The sequence below is a fragment of the Camelus bactrianus genome, chromosome X (assembly GCF_048773025.1).
Source record: "Camelus bactrianus isolate YW-2024 breed Bactrian camel chromosome X, ASM4877302v1, whole genome shotgun sequence".
NCBI lineage: Eukaryota > Metazoa > Chordata > Mammalia > Artiodactyla > Camelidae > Camelus > Camelus bactrianus.
The window spans coordinates 60,055,650-60,080,072 of NC_133575.1; the positions used below are offsets into that span (position 1 = coordinate 60,055,650).

General features: G+C 35.5%; 1 protein-coding gene across 2 annotated transcripts in view; it reads right to left on the minus strand.

Annotated features, from left to right (window-relative positions):
* Positions 1–24,423, minus strand: part of LOC105063582 (nucleosome assembly protein 1-like 2) — a 149,214-nt gene that overhangs the window by 112,228 nt on the left and 12,563 nt on the right. The window contains exon 2 of one of the 2 annotated variants that reach the window (XM_074358826.1): positions 4,640–4,674. The exons of the other annotated variant lie outside the window; for it this stretch is intronic. The gene's annotated coding sequence lies outside the window, so the exon portion shown is untranslated. The remainder of the gene's footprint in view (positions 1–4,639; positions 4,675–24,423) is intronic. 2 annotated transcript variants of the gene reach the window in all.

A 24,423-nucleotide genomic window follows, 5' to 3' on the forward strand; every position in this document is an offset into this window, starting at 1 on the left:
TGTGACTGCACAGGCCTCACTTGCTTCACCAATCACCTCCTTTGGGGCAGGGCAAACACTCAAGGGCAATGGTGCCTGATTGAACCCCACCTTCAGGGCTTATACTCCAACAACTGAGGAGCAGGCCACACCCCTGACAGGGCAGTGACGGTCATGGAGCAGAGCGAAAGCCCTGCCTCACATCTTGCACAGGCTCTAAATATCTCAACAACAACACCTGTTATTAAGGGGATAATGGCCAGCACACCCTGAGGAAAGACATGGCTGGCATCCATGCCAAAACCAGCCCTCACAACAAAAACACTGAACACAGTCTACACAGGGATGCTCCCCATAAAAATCAGACCACACTAGATAACTGTTTCTCCTAAATTCATAGAGAAAGAGAAAGTTAAGTAAAATGAAAAGGCAGACGAACTGCTCCCAATTAAAAGAACAAGACAGATCCCCTGAAAGAACAAATAATGAAACAAAGCTCACCAGTCTACTAGGCCTGGAGTTCAAAAAGATGATAATAAAAATACTAATCAAATTAAGAAACATTATTGATAGAAATACAGATCACTGTGACAAGTAATTAAATCATAAAGATGAACCAATCAAAAATTTCAATTGCTGAGATAAAAATTAATCTAGAAGAAATAATAGCAGACCAAATGACACAGAAGAATGAAAAAGTGATCTAGAAGATAGAATAATGGAAATCACCCAATCAGAACATCAGACAGAAAGAAAATCAAAGCAACATATGAGATATATGAGATAAAATAAAACATGAGATAATAAAACCCCTATGCATAAAGGGGTTCCAGAAGGAAAAGGCAGAGAGAAAGGGATCAAAAATGTATTTAAAGGAAGTATTGCTGAAAGTTTTCCAAAACTAAAGAAGAAAAATGACATGCAAGTACAGGAAGCACAGAGGGTCCCAAACAAGATGAATGCAAACAAACCCACACCAAAACATATCATATTTAAAAGGGGAAATGTTAAAGATGAAGAGAGGATTCTAAAGACAGAAAGAAAAAGGAGTCAGTTACAAGGGAGCCCCATAACGCTATCAGCTGATTTCTTTGCAGAAACTTTGCAAGCCAGAAAGGAGTGTCATGATAGATTCAAAGTCCTAAAAGGGAAAAACCTGCAACCTAGGATACTCTACACAGCAAAATAATCACTTAGAATAAAAAACAAGATAAAGAATTTCAAGCAAAAACTAAAAGAATTCAGTAATACTAAATCCAACCTAAAAGAAATATTTAAGAGTTGTCTCTAAATAGAAATAAGCAAGAATCTACAGCAGATGGAAAATCCTAATAGGAAAGGCAAATACATAAAAGGATTGAAGATCACTCAAATAAGCCAGTACATAGAGTCAACAACAATCAAAAAATTCTTGTAAAAGTGATTACAACTACAATTAACAGCAAAAGAATAAGCATGAAGATGTAAAATAGGACATCAAAATCACAAAATACAGAAGAGGGAGTATAAAAATGTAGACCTTTTAGAATGTGTTTGAATTTGAATGACTATTAGTTAAAAACAAGTAGATATATGTATGGGTCAACATACTTGAACTCTATGGTAAACACAAATCAAAACTATATAATAAAAAAATACAATAGACTCACAAAAACCAAATAGAAAACAACTAAATCATGCTACAAAAGAAAATCATCAAACTATAAAAAGGAAAATAAAGAAGAAATGAACAAAGAACTACAAAAACAACTGGAAAACAATGATTAAAATGACAATAAGTAAAAATCTATCAATAATTGCTTTAAAAGTCAATGGACTAAATTCTCTGATCAAAAGACAGAGTGGGAGGCTGGATTTAAAAAAAAAAAAAAAAAGAACCTAAAATATGCTGCCTACAAGAGACATACTTCAGGGTAAATGACACACACAGATTGAGAGTGGTGGAATGGAAAAAGATATTTCATGCAAATGGAAACAACAAGAAAGCAGGAGTAGTAATACTCATAACATACAAAATTGAGTATAAAACAAAGGCCAATGAACCAAACTACTGAAACTGAGAACAACTAAAAGACCAAGAAAAAGAAGAGCAAAAAAAATTCAAAGTCAACAGATGGAAGGAAATAATAAAGGCCAGAGAGGAAATAAAGAAAATAGAGATTAAAAAAAAAAAAACAATAGAAAAGATCAATAAAACTAAGAGCTGATTTTTTGAAAAGATAAACAAAGTCAACAAACCTTTATCCAGGATCACCAAGGAAAACAGAGGGAGGACCCAAATAAACAAAATAAGAAATGAAAGAGGAGAAATAACAACTGATACCACAGAAGTACAAAAATAAATAAATAAAATAAATAAAAGAGAAAGAGACAGAGAGAGAATACTATGAACAGTTATATGCCAACAAACTGGACAATCTAGAAGAAACAGACAAGTTTCTAGAAACATACAGCCAAAACTGAGCCAAGAAGAAACAGACCATTTGAACAGATCACTCACTAGAAGTGAAACAGAATCTGTAATTTAAAAACAAAAACAAAAACAAAAAACAAACAAAAAAACCTCCTACAAATAAAATTCCAGGACCTGATGGCTACCCTGGGGAATTCTTCAAAAATATACAAAGAAGAACTTATACCTATTCCAAACTATTGCAAAAAAACAAAATTGAAAAGGAGGGAAAATTTCCAAAGTCATTCTATGAAGCCACCATTAATGTGATACCAAAACCAAACAAAGACACTACTTTAAAAAAGAATAAAAAAGAAAATTACAGGCCAGGGTCTTTGATGAGTATAGATGCAAAAATCCTCAACAAAATACTAGCAAACTGAATCCAACAACACATAAAAAGGATCATACACCATAATAAAGAGGGATTCATTCCAGTGTCACAAGGATGGTTCGCCATAAGCAAATCAATGTGATACATGACATTAACAACAACAAAAACAAAAACAAAAACCACAAGATCATCTTCATAGACACAGAAAAAACATTTGAACAAAATTCAACATCCATTTATGATTAAAAAACCTCTCATCAAAGTGGTTATGGAGGGAACATATCTCAACATAATAATGGCCATTTACCTCAAACCCACAGCCAACATAATACTCAGCAGTGAAAAACAGAAAGTCTTCCCACTAAATTCAGGAACAAGACAAGGATGCCCACTTTCACTCCTTTTATTCAACATAGTATTGGAAGTCCTAGCCATAGCAATCAGACAAGAAAAATAAATAAATGGTATTCAACTTGAAATAGAAGAGGTAAAACTGTCACTATTTGCAGATGACATGATATTCTATATAGAGTCCCTAAAAATGCCCACCCAAAAACTCTTAGAGCTAATAAGTTCAGAAAGGTTGCAGGATACAAGATTAATATACAGGAAAAAAAGAAAAAAAAATGATTAATATACAGGAATCTGCTGCATTTCTTTACACTGATAATGAAATGTCTGAAAAAGAAAGTTTAAAAAAAAACTATCCCATGTAAAATCACATCAAAAAATGAAATAAAATAAAATACCTAGGAATAAACTTATCCAAGGAGGTGAAAGACCTATATGCTGAAAACTATAAAAAACTGAAGAAAATTGAAGATGATTCAAATAAATGGAAACATATTCCATGCTCTCAGTTTGGAAGAATTAAAATTGTTAAAACGGCCAAACTACTCAAAGCAATCTACAGATTTAATACAATCCCTATCAAAATACAGAGAACATTTTTCACAGAACTGAAAGAAATAATCCTAAACTTACATGAACAACAAAAGTCCTTGACTACACCAAGGAATCCTGAGGAAAAAAAACAAAGCTGGAGGTACAACCCTTCCAGACTTCAGAGTATACTACAAAGCTACAGTAATCTAAAAAACATGGCATTGGAACAAAAATACACATATAGGTCAATGTAACAGAATAGAGAGCCAAGAAATAAACCCACACATCTATAGTCAATTAATTTATGACAAAGGCAGCAAGAAATATAATGGAGAAAAGACAGTCTTTTCAACAAGTGGTGCTGGGAAAGCTGGACAGCTAAATGTAAGTTAATGAAATTAAAACACTCTCTCATACCATATACAAAAATTACCTCAAAAGACCTAAATATAAAACATGACACCATAAAACTCTTAGAAGTGAACATAGAAAAAACATTTGTTGACATAAATGGTAGCAATACTGTCTTAGATCAGTCTCCTAAGGCAAAAGAAACAAAAGCAAAAATAAACAAATGAGACCAAATCAAACTTAAAAGTTTTTGTGCAGCAAAGGAAACCATCAACAAAACAAAAGACAACCTACAGAATGAGAGAAAATATTTGCAAACAATGTGAATGACAAGCAATGTGAATGATAATATCCAAAATATGCAAACAGTTCATATAACTCAATATCGAAAAAACAAACAATCCAATCAAAGAATGGGCAGAGGCTCTAAATAGATATTTCTCCAAGGAAGACATACAGATGGCTAACAGGAACATGAAAAGATGCTCAACATTGCTAATTATTAAAGAAATGCAAACCAAAACTACAATGAGGGATCACTTCACACCTGTCAGAATGGCTAACACCAAAAAGTCCACAGGTGCAGCCACTATGGTAAACAGTATGGAGTTTCCTTAAAGAACTAAAAATAGGCTTACCATATGATCTAGCAGTCCCATTCCTGGGCATATATCTAGAAAAGGTAAAAACTCTAATTAGAAAAGATACATGCAACCCAATGTTCATAGCAGCACTATTTACAATAGCCAAAACATGGGAGCAACCTAAATGTCCACCAACAGATGAATGGATAAAGAAGAAGTGGTACATATATTCAATGGAATATTACTCTGCCATAAAAAAGAATGAAATAATGTCATTTGCAGCAACATGGATGGACCTAGAGATTATCATACTAACTGAAGTAAGTCACAAAGAGAAAGACAAATATCATATATCACTTATATGTGAAAACTTAAAAAAAAAAGACACAAAAGAACTTATTTACAAAACAGAAACAGACTCACAGACATAGAAAACAAATTTATGGTTACCAAAAAGGAAAGAGAGGGAGGGATAAATTAGGAGCTTGGAATTAACAGATACACACTACCATGTATAAAATAGATTAACAACAAGGCCTTACTGCACAGAACAGGGAACTATAATCAGTATTTTATAATAACCTATAATGTAAAAGAACCTGGAAATATATATATAGAATCTCCTTGCTGTACATCAGAAACTAACAGAACATTATAAATCAACTATACTTCAATTTTTTAAAAATGAAAAACATGATCTGAATTTCTGATATAATAAACAAATGTTGGTAAAGCTCAGAAAAACATAAAATAATAATGACAATAAAAGTATGTTTCTCTTGGTTTCTCTTATACTGTAAGTGAATTCTTAGAAAACTCATGCAAAAATCTTTGTGTTTATATGTGAAACAGAATTATGTTCTAAAGTAAGATAATTATACATGGATTTTTTTTACCTATATGAATAATCCAGAGGAATTGTACAAAATTTTATAGGACGTAGGACAATTTTTTGTGGGATAGGACCTTGACAGGCACTGAAGTAGGTCTAGAGTACCTGATTCTACCTATTAAACCTGAATGTAATCACCTAGTATTAATATAACTATATAAATGCAATCCAAAATCTTCAACAATACTCTCTAGGGACTGGTACTGCCCTCAGTTAAGTACACTTATATATCCTGTGTCATAAAATAAAATTTATATATATATATATATATATATATATATATATATATATATATATATATATATATATAAGAATCATTTTGCTGTATACAAAACAAACAGACTCACATAGAAAACAAACTTATGGTTACCAATGGGGAGAGGATGGAGGGAGGGATAAATTAGGAGTATGGGATTTACAGAAACAAACCACTATAAATAAAATATATAAGCAACAAGGGTTTACTGTATATCACAGGGAATTATATTCAGTATCTTGCAATAACCTATAGTGGAATATAGTAAGAAAAAATAACTACATCACCTTGCTGTACATCTGAAACTAACACAATATTGTAAATCAACTATACTTCAATTTTTTTAAAAAATCAGGATAAATTAGGCTAATAAGATAGAAAATAGACAATAATTTCACTTTTAGATAATAATTTCACTACTTCAGCTAAATGCCATTCAAAAAACTGGCACCACCCACTTCCCTGTCAGCAAAGATCAACAGCCCAGATTTAAACCTTTTCAAGGTTGTAACAACACTAGGAGTAGGGAAGGTGAGGTTGTAAAAGAAAGCCAAGTAGGGAGCATAAACTTTTATGCCTTCCACTTGTAATGAGTCACTGTTTCCACATGGTGTCAGTGTAGACCACGATGGGAGCCTGGATTTCTACTCTCGTCTGTAAATGAAATATCCCTCTTCTCTTCCACATAGGTGATGGTAGCAGATGCCTAGGGAGAGACCAATTTTCAACTTTGCTGAGCAGCAAGTACACCTCTCATGCCCTGTAGTATCAGCAGAGGCTATTGGGGGAAAGGAAGACTCTTACCATCTTAGGCAAGGAGGCATTAGTAGAGGCATAGTGAGGAACCAGAAACTCCATGTCTACCTGAAAATAATGAGGAGCTCACCCTCCTCAGGTTTAAATGGAGAAAGATTGAGGAACTTGGACTTTTAACTCCACTTGGCAAAAATAAGGCTGCATCCTCCCTTCTGCTAGAGCTCTGGTCAGAAAAAGCCAGCTAAAAGAGATTTATATAAGATTAATTTTCTTAGACAACATAGCTTTGACTCCTACCCACAACCTTTGGGCTGTTATGGACAAAATATTATATTTTTATATTATCAGTCCAATGATACAATTATATGCATATAACCATATACTATTGCTTTTTCAATCACCTCAAGGAAGAAATATACATTTAAATTATCTTTCATAATTGCACAATTACCTTTACCAGTGACCTTTGTTTCCTCATGCAGATTCAAATTACTATCTGGAGTCATTTTATTTCATCCTGAAGAAGTTTCTTTAGTTAAAATGGGTATGCTAGAAAATAAATTAATCAGTTTTTATCTAGGAATGTTCATATTTTGCTCTAATTTTTGAAAGATATCTTTGCTGGATATACTGTATGATTCCAATTATACTACATGTCCGGAATGTGAAAGTCTATGAAAATAGAAAATAGATCAGTGGTTGCTTAGTGCTAAGGAGGGGAAAAAGAAGATGAATGATAAAAGGCATGGGTTTTCCTTTGGAATGATAAAAATATTCTAAAGTTGACTGTAGTGATGGTTGCACAATATACAAATATATTACAAGTGATTGAATTAAACAGAGTAGGTAGAAGGGGGTCAAGATGGTGGAGTAGAAGGATGCTCGTAGCTCACCCTCTCCCACAAATACACCAAAACACATCCACGGACCTACTCAGCCAACGCAACTGCCAAACTCTGACAGAACATCACTCTCTTCCAAAGACAAAGACACCAAAAATCTGGTAGGAGAAAAGGAAAAAAGAAAAAAGAAAAAAGAAAAGGCAAAACACTGCAGGACCAGTTCCAAGGAGAGGGAGTAGCAAAGGAGGAATAGCGCTCGTTTGCAGGGTCCCCCCCTCTCCAACGGAGAGGCCAGCGGGACGGAGGGGGAGCCTCTGAGGCTTGGATCTGTACGGAGCACCCCTTGACCGACAGAACTAAGTTAAATGGGCACAAAGGGTCCCTGTGACACCAAGCCCTAGATGCGAGCCGGCAGCTGGGAGATGGGACAGGCTGCTCAAGCCAGGAAGAGGACAGGGGTAGCTGCATTGAGGCAGCCCCAGGGGACTGCAGGGTGCTGTGTGCCACAGATGAGTGGGTACACAGGGCAAAACAAACTGGGCCCTCCATAAAACGACATGGCTGATGTGCCCTGAAGGGAAGGGTGCCATAACCCCATCTCTGAAAACCCGCGGAATGTTTTTGGGTGAAGAGAGGCGGGGCTCAGGCACAGCCGCAATATCCTCCAGCGGTTAGCACCCAGGCAGGGGCAGGGTGGAAACCTGAATCCCTACCTAAGGGCTTAGCAGCCTCAAAGGCAAGTTGGAGACTTGTTTACAGCCCTGAGGCAGTTAGGATATTTCGGTTCTGGTACTTCAGAGAACTTGCGCCACCAAGACAAACAACAAGCTGAGTTATGGCATGGAGCAGGGGCGGGGCTGTTCCTTGGTCTTCCCCGAGCTCGCCTATGGAGTTCAGACTCAAGGCAGAGCAGGCAGCTGCACAGAGCAGCAGAGCAACCAGCGCAGGGAGGGGGCAGTTGGCCACCTGCCTTCCTGGCAGGAACACAGCACCTGATCACGGTGCTGGGAGGGGGCGTGATCTGCTTGCTGACAGGCACTGGGAGCAGCACAGACCAGGGCACCAAAGGAGGGCCTCTGGAAACAGCAAGCTGAGTTCGTGAAACAGGGCGAAGACAGAAAGACTTCTCAATAAAATCATTAAGAGTGCACAGGCTCCAGGAGAACACCACAACCCCCCTTTTTTTAAACCATTTTTTTATCTGTTCTATTTTCTATTACCTTTTTAATATTTACTTTTTAAACAATTGTATATGTTTCCAAATTTAACACCTTTTAAATTTACCTTTCAAAATATTTTTATTATTACAATTTGTTAAAAATCCACCTCATTTTATGTTTATTTCTCTTGGTTTTGATCTCCTGTTATTGATTATACACAGGTTTCAAATATTGTCTTTTGCTCTTTTTTCCTTTTTTTTAAGGTTTTTAAAAAGCTGTCTCAATTCAGTTGTTATTCTGCCTCAACTTGCTCTTCTATTATTGATTATACACTGTTTTCAAACCATTTTTTCCTCTCTTCTTTTAAAATTCTCTTTCTCTCTCTTTTTTTAAAGTTTTATTCCTGCATAGGCATTAAATAGATAAATAAATAAACTACTTAAGGACCACAATAGATAACTGATACTCCATAAGCCACAGTGACAGAGACATATGAGCAAGATGAAGAAGCAGAGGAACCACTTCCAAATAAAAGAGCAAGAGAAATTCCCTGAAAGCACAATCAAGGAAATAGACATTGATGGCCTACTAGAACAAGATTTCAAAAAAGGAGTGATCAAACTACTGAAGGAACTAAAAGAGATAGTGTTTAGAGATATAAAATATGTCAAAAATGAAATTGAAGCTATAAAGAAGAGCCAAGTAGAATTGGTAAATCCATTTGCTGAGATAACAGCTGATCTAAAGGCTATACAAAGCAGACTAGATAATGAAGAGGAATGAATAAGTGACCTAGAAGACAGGAAAACAGAAAGCACCCAATCAGAACAGCTGAGAGAAAAAACATAAAAACTAATGAAAACAACATAAGGGACCTATGGGATAATATAAAGCATGTCAATCTATGCATAATAGGGGTTCAAGAAGGGGAAGAAAGAGTAAAGGGGATTGAAAAGGTATTTGAAGAAATCATGACTGAAAACTTCCCAAACTTAAAGAAAGAAACAGATATCCAAGTACAGGAAGCTCAGAGGGTCCCAAACAGGAAGAATCCAAACAAACCACACCAAGACAGATCATGATCAAGATGGCCAGAGTCGAGGATAAAGAAATGATCCTAAAGGCAGCAAGAGAAAAACAAAGAGTGAGTTACAAGGGAACCCCCATAAGGCTCTCAGCTGATTTCTCTACACAAACACTACAGGCCAGAAGAGGGTGGCAAGATATATTCAAAGTTCTGAATGAAAAAAAGATGCAGCCTTGGCAACCACAAGTTTGTATTCTATGTCTGTGAGTTTATTTCTGTTTTGTATTTATGCTTTGTTTGTTTGTTTGTTTGTTTAGATTCTACATATGAGCAATCTCATATGGTATTTTTCTTTCTCTTTCCAGCTTACTTCACTTAGAATGACATTGTAAAATGATTATGAATCAATAAAAAATGTTTAAAAGAAAAAGACGCAGCCTCAGATACTTTATACAGCAAGTCTATACTTTAGATTACAAGGAGAGATAAAGAATTTCACAGACAAGCTAAACCTAAAAGAGTTTAGCAACACTAAATCCATGCTAAAGAAATATTGACAGCTATACTCTAAATAGAAAAGAAGAAGGATGCTACAGAAATGAGAAACTCATAACTGGAAAGGTGATAACTACCGTCAATTACAAATAGAATAAACACAAAATTGTAAAAGAAGACATCTAAATCATTAAGAGTGGGAGAGGGAAGCAAGAAAATTTAGAGTATTTTTTTCTTTCTTTCTACAATTTTTTGTTCTCAGTAGGATGTGTTTGAGATTATATTACTATCTGTTTAATACAAACAGTTATAATAATGGGTTAATAGACTTGCAAACAACGGTAACCACAAGCCAAAAACTTACAAGGGAGTCACAAAAACTAAATAAAATCCAAGATAGTACAAAGGAAAATTACCAAACCACAAAAGGAAGAAGAAAGGAACAAAGAGGAAAAAACAAATCAACTGCAAAAACTAAGTTCAAAATGGCAATAAACACACATCTATCATTAATTACTGTAAATGTTAATGGACTAAATGCTCCAATCAAAAGACATAGAGTGGCAGACTGGATAATTAAGCAAGAACTTCCAATATGCTGCATACAAGAGACCCACTTTAGGGAGAAGGAGACATAAAGATTGAGGGTGAAAGGATGGAAAAGGATATTCCATGCAAATGGAAAAGCCAAAAAAGCAGGTGTTGCAGTACTGATTTCAGACAAAATAGACTTTAAAACAAAGGCTATAAAGAAAGATAAAGAAGGACATTTTATAATGATTAAAGGAGTAATACAAGATGAGGATTTCACATTCATTAATATATATGCACCCAATATAGAAGCACCCAAGTACATAACAAATTACTAACAGAGATAAGGGGGGATATTGATGGGAATACAATCATTGTCGGAGATTTTAACACCACATTAACATCACTAGACATATCATCCAGACAGAAAATAAATAAGGCAACAGATAAATTAAATGATACAATAGAAAAATTAGATTTGGTGGATATTTTCAGAGCATTACAGCACCTAAAATAGGATATACATTCTTTTCAAGTACACAAGGAACATTTTCTAGGATTGATCATGTACTTGGGCACAAAAGAAGCCTCAACAATTTTAAGAAGATAGAAATTATCTCAAGCATCTTTTCTGACCACAATACCATGAAACTAGAAATCAACTACAGAGAAACAAAGGAGAAAAAAGGAAAGCATGGAGATTAAACAACATGCTATTAAAAAACCAATAGGTCAATGATGAAATCAAAGTAGAAATTTAAAAATACCTTGAGACAAATGAAAATGAAAACACAACCACACAAAATTTATGGGACACAGCAAAGGCAGTCCTAAGAGGGAAGTTTATAGTGATACAGGCCTTCCTCATAAAAGAAGAACAATCTCAAATAAACAATTTAACCCACCAGCTAAAAGAATTAGGAAATGAAGAGCAAAAAACCCCAAAAGTCAGCAGAAGGAAGGAAATAATAAAAATCAGGGAGGAAATAAATAAAATAGAGATTTAAAGAACATAGGAAAAATCAATCAAACTAAAAGCTGGTTTTTGAAAAATAAAATTGACAAACCGAGAAAGCACAAATAAGCAAAATAAGAAACAAAAATGGAGAAATTACAACAAATAACATAGAAATACAGACTATCATACGAGAATATTATGAAAAAACTATATGGAACCAAACTGGATAACCTAGAGGAGATGGACAAGTGTCTGGAAACATACAGTACACCAAGACTGAATCAAGAAGAAACTGACCACTTGAACAAACTGATCACTAGAAATGAAATTGAATTAGCAATAAAAATCCTCCTTACAAAAAAAAGTCCAGGACCAGATGGCTTCACTAGGGAATTCTACTAAACATACAAAGAAGAACTCATACCAGTCCTTCTCAAACTCTTCCAGAAGATTGAAAAGGAGGGAATACTTCCAAACTCATTCTCTGAAGCCATCATCACCCTGATACCAAAACGAGGCAAAGACACTACCAAAAAAGAGAATTACAGACCATATCACTGATGAACATAGATGCAAAAATCCTTACCAAAATATGAGTAAATAGAATCCAACAGTACATTAAAAAGATTATACATCATGATTAAGTGGGGTTCCTCCCAGGTACACAAAGGTAGTTCAACATACACAAATCAATCAATGTAATGCATCACATCAACAAGAGAAAGGACAAAAGCCACATGATCATCTCAATAGATGCAGAAAAAGCATTTGATAAAATTCAACACCCATTTATGATAAAAACTGTCACCAAAGTGGGTATAGAGGAAACATATCTTAACATAATAAAAGCTATATATGACAAACCTACAGCCAGCATAGTACTCAACGGTGAAAAACTCTAAAGCTTCCCATTTAAATCTGGGACAAAACAAGGCTGCCCACTATCACCACTCCTATTCAACATAGTCTTGGAAGTCGTAGCCACAGCAATCAGGCAAGAGAGAGAAATAAAAGGGATCCAAATTGGAAAAGAAGAGGTAAAAGTGTCATTATATGCTGATAACATGATACTATATATAGAAAACCCTAAGAAGTCCACACAAAATCTACTAGAGGTGATTGAGGAATTCAGCAAGGTAGCAGGTTACAAGATTAACATTCAAAAATCAGTTGCATTTCTTTACACTAACGATGAATCAACAGAAAAAGAAAGTAAAGAAACAATCCCCTTTAATATAGCACCCAAAGTAATAAAATACCTAGGAATAAACCTCACCAAGGAGGTGAAAGACTTATACATGGAAAACTATAAACCATGGATGTAGGAAATTAAAGAAGACTTAAAAAAAATGGAAAGGTATCCCATGCTCCTGGATAGGAAGAATCAATATTCTTAAAATGGTCATATTGCCCAAGGCAATCTACAGATTTAATGCAATCCCTACAAATTACCCAGGACATATTTCATAGAACTAGAACAAATCATAATACAATTTATAGCGAACCATCAAAGACCTAGAATTGCCAAAGCATTACTGAAGAAAAAGAAAGAGGCTGGAGGAATAACTCTCCCAGACTTCAGACAATACTATAGAGCTACAGTCATCAAGACAGCATGGTATTGGTATAAAAACAGACATATAGACCAATGGAACGAATGGAGAGCCCAGAAATGAACCCACAAACTTTTGGTCAATTAATCTTCAACAAAGGAGGCAAGAATATACAATGAAATAAAGACAGTCTCTTCAGCAAATGGTGTTGGGAAAACTGGACAGCAGCATGTGAATCAATGAAGCTGGAACACTCCCTTACACCATACACAAAAATCAACTCAAAATGGATCAAAGACTTAAACATAAGACAAGATACAATAAACCTCCTAGAAGAAAATATAGGCAAAACACTATCTGACATACATTTCAAAAATGTTCTCCTAGGTCAGTCTACCCAAGCAATAGAAATAAAAGCAAGAATAAACAAATGAGACCTAATTTAACTTACAAGCTTCTGCACAGCAAAGGAAACCATAAGTAGAGCAAAACGACAACCTACAGAATGGGAGGAAATTTTTGCAAGTGAAAACAAAAAGGCTTGATGTCCAGAATATATAAGCAGCTTATACAACTTAATAAGAAAACAAACAAACAACCCAATCCAAAAATGGGCAGATGACCTAAACAAGCAATTCTCCAAGGAAGAAATACAAATGATCAATAGGCACATCAAAAAATGCTCAGTATCACTAATTATCAGAGAAATGCAAATCAAAACAACAATGAGGTATCACCTCTCACCAGCCAGAATGGGCATCATTCAAAAGTCCACAAATGACAAATGCTGGAGAGGCTATGGAGAAAAGGGAACCTTCCCACACTGCTGGTGGAAATGCAGTTTGGTGCAGCCATTGTGGAAAACAGTATGGAGATTCTTCAAAAGACTAGGAATAGACTTACCATATGAACCAGGAATCCCGCTCCTGGGCATATATCCAGAAGGAACCCTACTTCAAAATGACACCTGCACACCAATGTTCATAGCAGCACTATTTATAATAGCCAAGACATGGAAACAGCCTAAGTGTCCATCGAAGGATGACTGGATAAAGAAGAAGTGGTATATTTATACAATGGAATATTATTCAGCCATAAAAATGACAACATAATGCCATTTACAGCAACATGGATGTTCCTGGACAATGTCATTCTAAGTGAAGTAAGCCAGAAAGAGAATGAAAATTACCATATGAGATCTCTCATATGTGGAATCTAAAAAAAAAAATGAATACAAAACAAACAAACTCAGAGACATAGAATACAAACTTGTGGTTGCCATGGGGACAGGGGATGGGAAGGGACAGACTGGGATTTTGAAACATAAGATAGATAAATAAGGTTATACTGTATAGCACAGGGAAATATATACAAGACCTTTTGGTAGCTCACAGCGAAAAAAAATGTGACAATGAATATATATATGTTCATGCATAATTGAAAAATTGTGCTCTACACTTGAATTTAACACAACATTGTAAAATGACTATAACTCAATAAAAAAAGTTTAAAAAAATAAACAGTGTAAATTTCTAAATTGTTTGGTATGTAAATTATGTTTAAAAAAGTTTTTTAAAAATCTGTGCTCTCATAAGAAACAAAATATCCAAATTTCACTCAAAAATCAAATGTCATATCAAGAACAAGAAATTCAAATAAAAAACGACAGGAGAAAGATGGCAACATTTTACGAAAATAAACCCACTATACCTAAAGAGATCCTTTCCAGGATTTACCATAATAAAACTGTCAAAAATCAAAGAAAAAGAGAGTCTAAAAGCAGCAATTGAAAAAAAAGATTGTCACCTATAAGGCAACCCTCATAAGGCTTTCAGCAGATTTGTTAGTAGAAACATTACAGGCTAGAAGAGATGTGATAATATACAGAAAGTGCTGAAAGAAAAAAATGCCAACAACTAATACCCTATTAAGCAAAGTTATCATTCATAAATTATGGAGAAATGGTTTTCCAGACAAATAAAAGCTGAGGGAATTCATTACCACTATACCTGCCTTACAAGAACTGCTAAATGGAGATTTTTCAAGCTGAAAGGAAAGAATGTTAATTGGTGACATAAAAACAAATGAAAATATACCACACATTGGTAAAGAAAACTATATATTCAGATTCAGAATATTCTAATATTGTAATATGGTGGTGTGTTAACCATTTAACTCTATTATAAGAGTTAAGTGACAAGAGTATTCAAAATAACTTAGCTACAACATTTGTTAATGAATAAACAATATGAAAAAAGTAAAATACAGCATCAAAAATATAAAAGGGGAAAATAAAAGCGTAGAATTTTTGTGATCTAGTTAAAGTTGTTATCAGAATAAAATAGATTGTAGTATCTATAAGATGTTTTATGTATACATCAATATAACCACAAATCAAAAACATACAGTACATTCACAAAAGATGGGAATCAAAGAAAACCACTACAGAAAATTATCAGTTCACAACAGAATGAAGCAGGAGAGAAAGAAAGACACAAGGGAACTACAAAAGAGCCAGAAAAAATAAGATGGCATTAATAAGTGCTTACGTAAAGATACTGCTCTAAATGTAAATGGTTTCAATTTTCCAATCAAAAAACATAGAATGGCTGGATGAATTTTAAAATAACATGCTGCCTACAAGGGACTCACTTTAGCCTGAAGGACACAGATAAGGATCAGAGTGAAGGGATGGAAAAACATATTACATGCAAATGGAAACCAAAAGACAGCGTGTGTGAGAATGTAAGATACTTGCATCATACAAAATAGACTTTAAGCCAAAAATGGTAACAAGGGACAAAGAAGGGCATTATATAATGATAAAGCAGTCAATTCATCAAGAAGAATGAACATTTGTAACATATGTATGCAACATAGGAGCACTTAAATTTATTAAGCAAATACTAACAGACTAGACAGGTAAAATAAAAAATTACACAATAATATAAAAGAAATTTAATGCCCCACTTTCAGCAATGGATAGCAAATCCAGTCAGAAAAAAATCAACAGGGAAACATTGGATTCTAGACCAAATGCACCTAGTAGAAACAGTTTGAATATTTCATCCAATAGTACCAAAATACACATTATTCTCAAGTGTACAGGGAACGTCCCCCAGGGTAAACAATATGATAGGTCACAAAGCAAGCCTTAGCAAATTTAAGACTAAAATTGTTACTTAAGTCAGGTTTGGCTGCACATTGCTCAGGAATCCTATACTGAGAGACAAGTGTTTGGTAAAAGGAAAGGTAGCTTTATTGAGAAACTTGGCAATCCTGGGGACAAAGTGGGCTCATATACCAAAGAACCGAATCCTCACTGCCAATCAGAGGACAAGAGCTTTTAAAGGAGAGTTTCAGGGGTGCACAGGCTGGGGGGTGGGGTATATGCAGAACAGCATACTGAGCTTCAACAATCATCTTGAAATTGGTCATGCAGTAGTCTGATCAGCATCATCTTCATTGTTTTAAGTACAGTTAATCTTCTATTCCAGGGTCAGCTTGTTCCCATTTCCTTGAGGCCAATTCTTGGAATTGTGTGAGATGGAGCAGCTTATGTCATGGCTACAGTCTGGTCATTATGTAATTAACTTTTTCCATCTGGTGCAGCTAGTATATCTGCAAAATAGCTCAAAGGATATGACTTGGAATATTGTCTATAGCCCTTGAGGAGGAACTAAAGGTCCTTGATTTTGTTTAATGGCTAAACTATTATTATTTTGTCCTGCTCAGCTATTTTTCTTTCCTTCAGCATTTTCTCATTTCTCTGATTAAATTTATTCCTTGGAACTTGGGGAAGGCGTAGGAGGCTAACATTTCCCTACAAACAAGAGGCAGGTAGAGGACATCGGGGTGGGGGTTCTGTCCTGGGAAGGCCCCATAGGGTTCTGCTTGGTTACCAAATCATACCAAGTATCTTTTTCAACCACAATAGTGTGAAACTAGAAATCAATGACAAAGCTGGAGTATTTACAAAGATGTGGAAATTAAACAACACATTCCTAAACAACCAATGGATCAAAGGAAAAACCAAAAGGGAAAATTTTTTTAATCTTGAAATATTCTGTAGGTTATCTTTTTGTTTTGTTGATGGTTTCCTTTGCTGTGCAAAAGCTTTTAAATTTAATTAGGTCCCATGTGTTTATTTTTGCTTTTATTTTGTTTGCTTTAGGAGACAGATCTCCCAAAAATATTGCTATGATTTATGTCAAAGAGTGTTCTGCCTATGATTTCCTCTAGAAATTTTATGATTTCCTGTCTTACATGTAGGTCTTTAATTCATTTTGAGTTTATTTTTCTATATGGTGTTAGAGAATGCTTTAATTTCATTCTTTTACATGTAGCTGTCCCATTTTCCCATCACCTCCTATTTGAGAGACTGTCTTTTCTCCATTGTATTTCATGCCTCCTTTGTCATAGATTAATTGACCATAAGTGTTTGGGTTTATTTCTCTGCTCTCTATTCTGTTCCATTGAGCCACATGTCTGTTCTTGTGTCAGTACCATGCTTTTCTGATTACTGTAGCTTTGTAGCATAGTCTCAAGTCAGGGAGCATAATTCATCCAATTCTGTTTTTCTTTCTCAAGATTATTTTGGATATTTTCGGTATTTTGTGTTTCTATACAAATTTTAAAATTATTTGTTCTAGTTCTGTGAAAAATACCCCTGGTATTTTGATAAGAATTGCATTGAATCTGTATATTTCACTGGGTAGTATGGTCATATTAACAATATTAATTCTTCCAATCCAGGAACACAGTATATCTTTCCATCTGTTTGTGTCATCTTCAATTTCTTTCATCAGTGTCATAGTTTTCCAAGTACAGGTATTTTACCACTTTAGGTAGGTTTATTCCTAGGTATTTTGTTCTTTTTGATGTGATGGTAAATGGGATTGGTTTCTTAATTTAAATGATAAGACAATCTATGGAATGGGAGAAAATATTTGCAAATGATATGACCAATAAGGGGTTAATATCCAACATATATAAACATCTCATACAACTCAATATCAAAAAAACAAACAACTTGATTGATTAAAAGATGGGCAGAAGATCTGAATAGATATTTTTCCAAAGAGGACATGCAGGTGGCCAATAGGCATATGAAAAGATGCTCAACATCACTAATCATCAGGAAAATGCAAATCAAAACCATAATGAGCTATCACCTTCCACCTGTCAGAATAGCTATAGCAAATGTGGTAAGGATGTGGAGAAAGGGAAACACTCATACACTGTTGATGGGAATGCACAGGAAATAGAATGAGGGCAAAATACTTTATTATTTTTAATTTTTCTAAGTATAGCTGACTATAATACAAAATATTAGCAATGTCTTATTTATACTTTATGTAAAGTGAAATGTATGAAAGGAGGAACTGGAAATATATTCTTATAATGTCTTTACAGTACACATGAAGTAGTACAATATTTGAAGGTGTACTCAGATTATTTTAAATGCATAGTGCAAACCCAAGGTATAACATTAAACCATTTTACAAAGAGGTATAAATAATAGAAGAGATAAAATGGAACAAAAGAAATGCCCAATTAAAGTAGAGAAAGCAGATATACAGGGAAAATAGATAAGAAATGCATTAAACAAGTCGAGACATCAGCATGATTTCACAGTGAGATGCTCTCTTTGTCTCTCCCTTCTAATATACAACCAGTAAAACATCCACAACTCAACAAAGGTGCCTCTGCCCACCCAAGGCAACAGGATGCCAAAGAGCCCCACACATCTGTATGTCTAAAGGTAGATGGGCTGGAATACATAGAGGAGGCAGAAATGAATGAGCAGTGGAGGTGATGCCTGCAATCCTGGCCCTCAGCCATGGCAGCCCCAAAGAACCCCACAGCAGTAGGGGAGACAGAGCACATGAATCCAGTACTCACAACCATAAGTAACTAGGCAGCAGTGGCAGCAGGCATGGAGGTGCTCATGAATCTGGCTCTCTACCCCTCAACCACAGTGGTGGCACCTCTGAAGCCAACAATACCCAGCATGGTTAGAGGCACCTGTGACACCTGGTTGCCCCTACCACACCCCTCCCCTGCAAAGGTAGAGCCTGTGACCTTAGAGATAGTAAATGCAGTGGAACTGCCTGCCATCTCATGGCCTCAGGCCATAATACCAGCAGCAGCAAGGCACCAATAACCCTGGAGGTACAAGCAGCAATAACGAGGGCACCTGGCAACACATCTGACAGGGTGGAAAATGTCCACTATTAAATATAATCAGAGGCAGTTCAGGTTAAAAGAAATAAAAAACTTGTACTATATTGCCATCTACTGGAAAATAAAAGAAAAGTCTTTAATTTCTAACCTGATGAATTATTAGAATCAAGTTTTTAAAATAAATAGATAAAAGCTTTACCTAAAGAAGAAAGGTGTCAGATACTTCATATGTGCAGGCTAAGAAACAACTCATTAAGCACCATGAAGAACAACAGTAAGAATATATCACAAAAAGAAAATGACAATTCTCCAAAAACAAAAGGTAAAGTCATGGAATATTGTGATCTAACTGATATAAAATTTAAAATAGCTGTCTCCAAAAGACTCAACAGGATACAATAAAATTCAGAAAGGCAGTTCAATGATCTCAGGAATAAAATTCATGAACAGAATGACTATCTTATCAAAGAGACTGAAATGCTAAAATAGAAACAGATATTCTGGAGCTGAATAACTCAATAAATGAGATAAAGAATGCACTAGAAAGCACTGGAAATAGAATATATCACATGGAAGAGAGTGTTATGAGCTCAAAGGTACAAATTTTGAAATGATAACAGGTAGAAGAGGAAAGATAATTAAGACCTTTTAAAAAATGAGGAAATTCTATGAGAACTACCCTCTTAGGAAGGGTAACATGATGGTAATGTGTATCCCAGAATAAGAAGAGAGGAGAAGGGAGCAGAGAGTTTATTTAAAGAAATAATAGCTGAGAACTTAACCAAACCTGGGGAAGGAAATGAATATACAAGTCTAGGAAGCTAAGAAAACACCTAATTTTTTTTAGAGTTTTTTGGGGGGGTAATTAGGTTCATTTATTTATTTATTTTTTAAAGGAGGTACTTGAGATTGAACCCAGGGCCTTGTACCTGCTAAGCATGCACTCTGCCACTTTGAGCTATACCCTCCCTCTAGAAAACACCTAATTGACTCAACACATAAAGACTTTCTCCAAGACATGTTGTATTAAAACTGTCCAAATCAACAACAAAGAAAGAATTTTAAATGCAGCCAGATAAAAAAGGGACAGAAACCTACAAAGAACCCCCATTAGGCTATCAGCAGATTTCTCAAAAGAAATTCTACAGGCCAGGAGGGAGTGGAAGGACGTTCTCAAATTACTGAAAGTAAAAAAGGGTCAGCCAAGAATACTTTATCAAGAGAAATCATCATTCAGATATGAAGGACAAATAAAGACTGCCAGAATAACAATAGCTGAGAGGTCATTAACACTAGACTTGCCTTACAAGAAATGTTGAAAGGAGCTCTAATACCAAAGACAAAAAGGCAAAAGTACACAAAAGTTTTAGTGAGGTATCAATATACAGACGGAATCAGAAAATTGCAACTCTACATCAGAATAGGTTTTTAGATGGGGGAGATCAAGATGGTAGAGTAAGAGGGCATGGAGCTCACCTCTCCCCATGAACACATCAAAAAATACATCTACATGTGGAACAATTCTCATGGAAAACTAACTGGGAACTGGCAGGACTCCTGTAAAACCAAGGTGGTAAGAAAGATACACATGTAATTAGGTAGGATGGGAAGAAGAGTGATCGGATTGGAACCTATGCCTTAGGCAGGGGATTCAGAAGAAAAGGGGACATCACAAAGGTGAACACTCACCCTGGGGAGTTAGTAGGTAAAGACATAGACTGGGCATGTAGTTCTGGGGTCTTACACATAAGAGACAAGCCCCTTAGCTGCTTGTCTAGAAGGGATGGCGAAGCCAACACTGAACTTGTGAGGAGTGCATGGGTATTGGCTTGCCCTCAGGCAGGGCAGAGAGAGGTCTGCCTCACTGGCTGCCACCTAGCCATGCAGTCCAACCTGAGCTGAGCAAACGCCCCAGCACTGATAACCCCAAACTGTAGCTTGGTGCTGGATCTAGGGCATCCAGAACCTGGGAAAGGACTTAGACTTAGGGACACAGAGGCCATCTGGGGCATAATCCAGGGAGGGGGTGAGTGGTGGCAGCTACTGTTGGTGCTTGCTCAAGTGGTGCCCCCAAAGCAGCCTAGACTTCTGATGGCAGCACAGCTACCATAATTTCTGCAATCACTTCCCTGAACACACCAGCCCAAGCTGAGTGAACGCTCCAGCCATGGACACTCCATGCCACAGTGAAACACTAGATCTGGGGCAGTCATGACCAGGGAAATGATGTGAACATGGGCTGCATCTGAGCTTAGCTGCAGATGCCTGCACAAGCAGAGCATCAGATCTCTGTAAGTGCACAAGCCTCACTTACTTAAGTACTCCACTCATTTGGCACAAAGTTCTCATTACAGGGAGAAGGAAAAACACACAATTAAAAGTAAGGAGAGCTGGCTTGAAACCAACCCTTAGGGTTTCCACTCCAGCAATTTGGAATTAAGTCCTGCTTCTCACAGGTGGTGACAACCACTGAACAGAGAAGTCCCACCTCACACCCTGTGCAGGATCTAGTTCCTCCATCATCAGCCACATCCACTACAAAGGTGATAGCTATGAGCACACCCTAAGGAAAGACATGACTGGTGTCTACACCAAATCCAGCCCTCTCACCAAACGAAGTGGGCACACACAGTCTGCATAGAGATGCTCCCACCTAAGAGCATAGCTTCAAGACCATAATAGGTAACTGTTTCACCTAAATCCATAGAGCAAGAGAAAGTTAAGTAAAATGAAAAGGCAGAGAAACTACTCTCAAATGAAAGAGTAAGAGAAAACTCCTGAAAAAAAAATGATGAAACAGAAATAAACAATCTACCAGAAAAAGAATTCAAAACATTGGTAATAAAAATGCTAACTTAATTAGGGAAAAGAATTGATCTAAACACAGATCAATTTGATAAGAAACTAGAAAATATAAAGAAAATTCAATCAAAAATAGATAATTCAATATCTAAGATTAGAAGCTCTCTAAAAGCAATGAATAGCAGACTAAATGACACAGAAGAATGCATAAGTGATCTAGAAGATAGAGAAATGTAAATCACCCAATCAGAACAACAGACAGAAAGACAAATGGAAAAAAAAAGGTAAGTAACATAGAGATCTATGGGACAACATTAAACATGCCAACATTTGCATTATAGGGGTTACAAAAAGGGAAGAGGGAGAGGAGATCAAAACATATCTGAAGAAATTATGGCAGAAAACATCCCAAATCTAGAAGTAAATAGATATCCAGATACAAGAAGCACAGAGGGTACCAAACAAAATGAATACAAACAGACCCAACCAAGATATATAATCAAATTGGCAAAGCTTAAAAATAAAGAGAAAATTCTAAAGGCAGCAATAGAAAAACAAAGAGTCATATACAAGGGAATCTCTATAATTCTATCATCTAATTTCTCTGCAGAAATTTTGCAGGTCAGAAGAAATATGATATATTCAAAGTGCTGAAAGGGGAAAATCTGCAAACTAGGATACTTTACTTAGCAAGATTATCATTTAGAATAGAAGAAGGAGGAGGGGAGGGTATAGCTCAGTGGTAGAGTGTGTGCTTAGCATGTAAAAGGTCCTGGGTTCAGTCCCCAGTACCTCCATTTGAAAAATAAATAAATAAAACTAATTACCCCATGAAAAAACCCAAAAACAAATTTAAAAAAAAAGAATAGAAGGAGAGAGAAAGAACTTCTGACAAGCAAAAACTAAAAGAATTTATCAATACTAAACCTACTCTAAAAGAAATGTGGGGCTTGTCTAAGTGAAAAAGAAGTGAGACTCTATAGCAAAGAGAAAATCTCAGTAAGAAAAGCAAATAGACAGTAAGAATTAAAAATCATTTAAATAAGCCAGCACATAGATTAAAAGACAAAAAATGTAAAACAAACTATAACTACAATAAATAGGAAAGTAATAAACAAAAAGAAGTAAAATATGACATCAAAAACAAAAAACATGGGAGAAGGGAGTAAAAAACGTAGACCTTTTAGAGTGTGTTTGAACTTAAATGACTATCAGTTTAAGTCAAGTAGATATAATAGTAGGGAAAATAGTAGGGAACTTCTAACACTGCACTTACATCAATGGACAGATCACCCAGACAGAAAAATCCATAAGGCAACTGTGGTCTTAAATGACACAGTAGGCTGGTTGAATTTAATAGATATCTCCAGCAGATTATATCCCAAAACATAAGAATACACATTCTTCACATTCAACTACACATGGAACTTTCTACTAGATAAGTCACATACTAGGCCACAAAACAAGCCACAACAAATGTAAGAGAATAGTAATTATGTCAAGCATTTTTTCTGATCACAGTAATATGAAACAGGTAATCGACTACAGAAAGAAAAATGAGAAAAGGACAAACACATGAAGTCTAAACAACATACTACCTAAAAACCTATGGTTCAATCACAAAATCCAAGAGGAATTCAGAAAATACGTGGACACAAATGAAAATAAAAACACAACTTTCCAAAATCTATGGGATGCAGCAAAAGCATTTCTTAGAGGGAAGTTCACAGTGATACAGGCCTACATCAAGAAACAAGAAAAATCTCAAATAAACAACCTAACTTATCATCTAAAATATTTAGGAAAAGAAGAATAAAGAATGCTCAAATTAGCAGAAGGAAGGAAATAATAAAGATCAGAGAGGAAATAAATAAAATAGAGATTAAAATAATAGAAAGATCAAGGAAACCAAGAGCTGTTTTTTTGAAAAGAGAAATAAAATTGATCAACCTTTAGCCAGGTTCATGAAGAAGAAAAATGAGAAAACCCAAAATAAACAAAATAAGAAAAGAAAGAGGTAAAATACTAACTGGTATCACAGAGACACAAAAAAATCATAAGAGAATACCATAAACAGTTATATCCCAAAATGTTGGACAACCCTGAAGAAATGGACAAATTTCTAGAAAGATACAGCTTGCTCAGACTGAATCAAGAAGAAACAATTTGAACAGACTGATCACTAGAGGTGAAATTGAATTTTTAACAAAAACACACCCAACAAGCAAAAGTCCAAGACTGGATGGCATCACAGGTGAAAACATATAATGAATATTTATCTTTCTCAAACTATTTCAAAAAACTAAAGAGGGCAGAAAACTCCCCAATTCATTCTATTAGGGCATTATAACACTGATACCAAAACAAGACAAAGACAGTA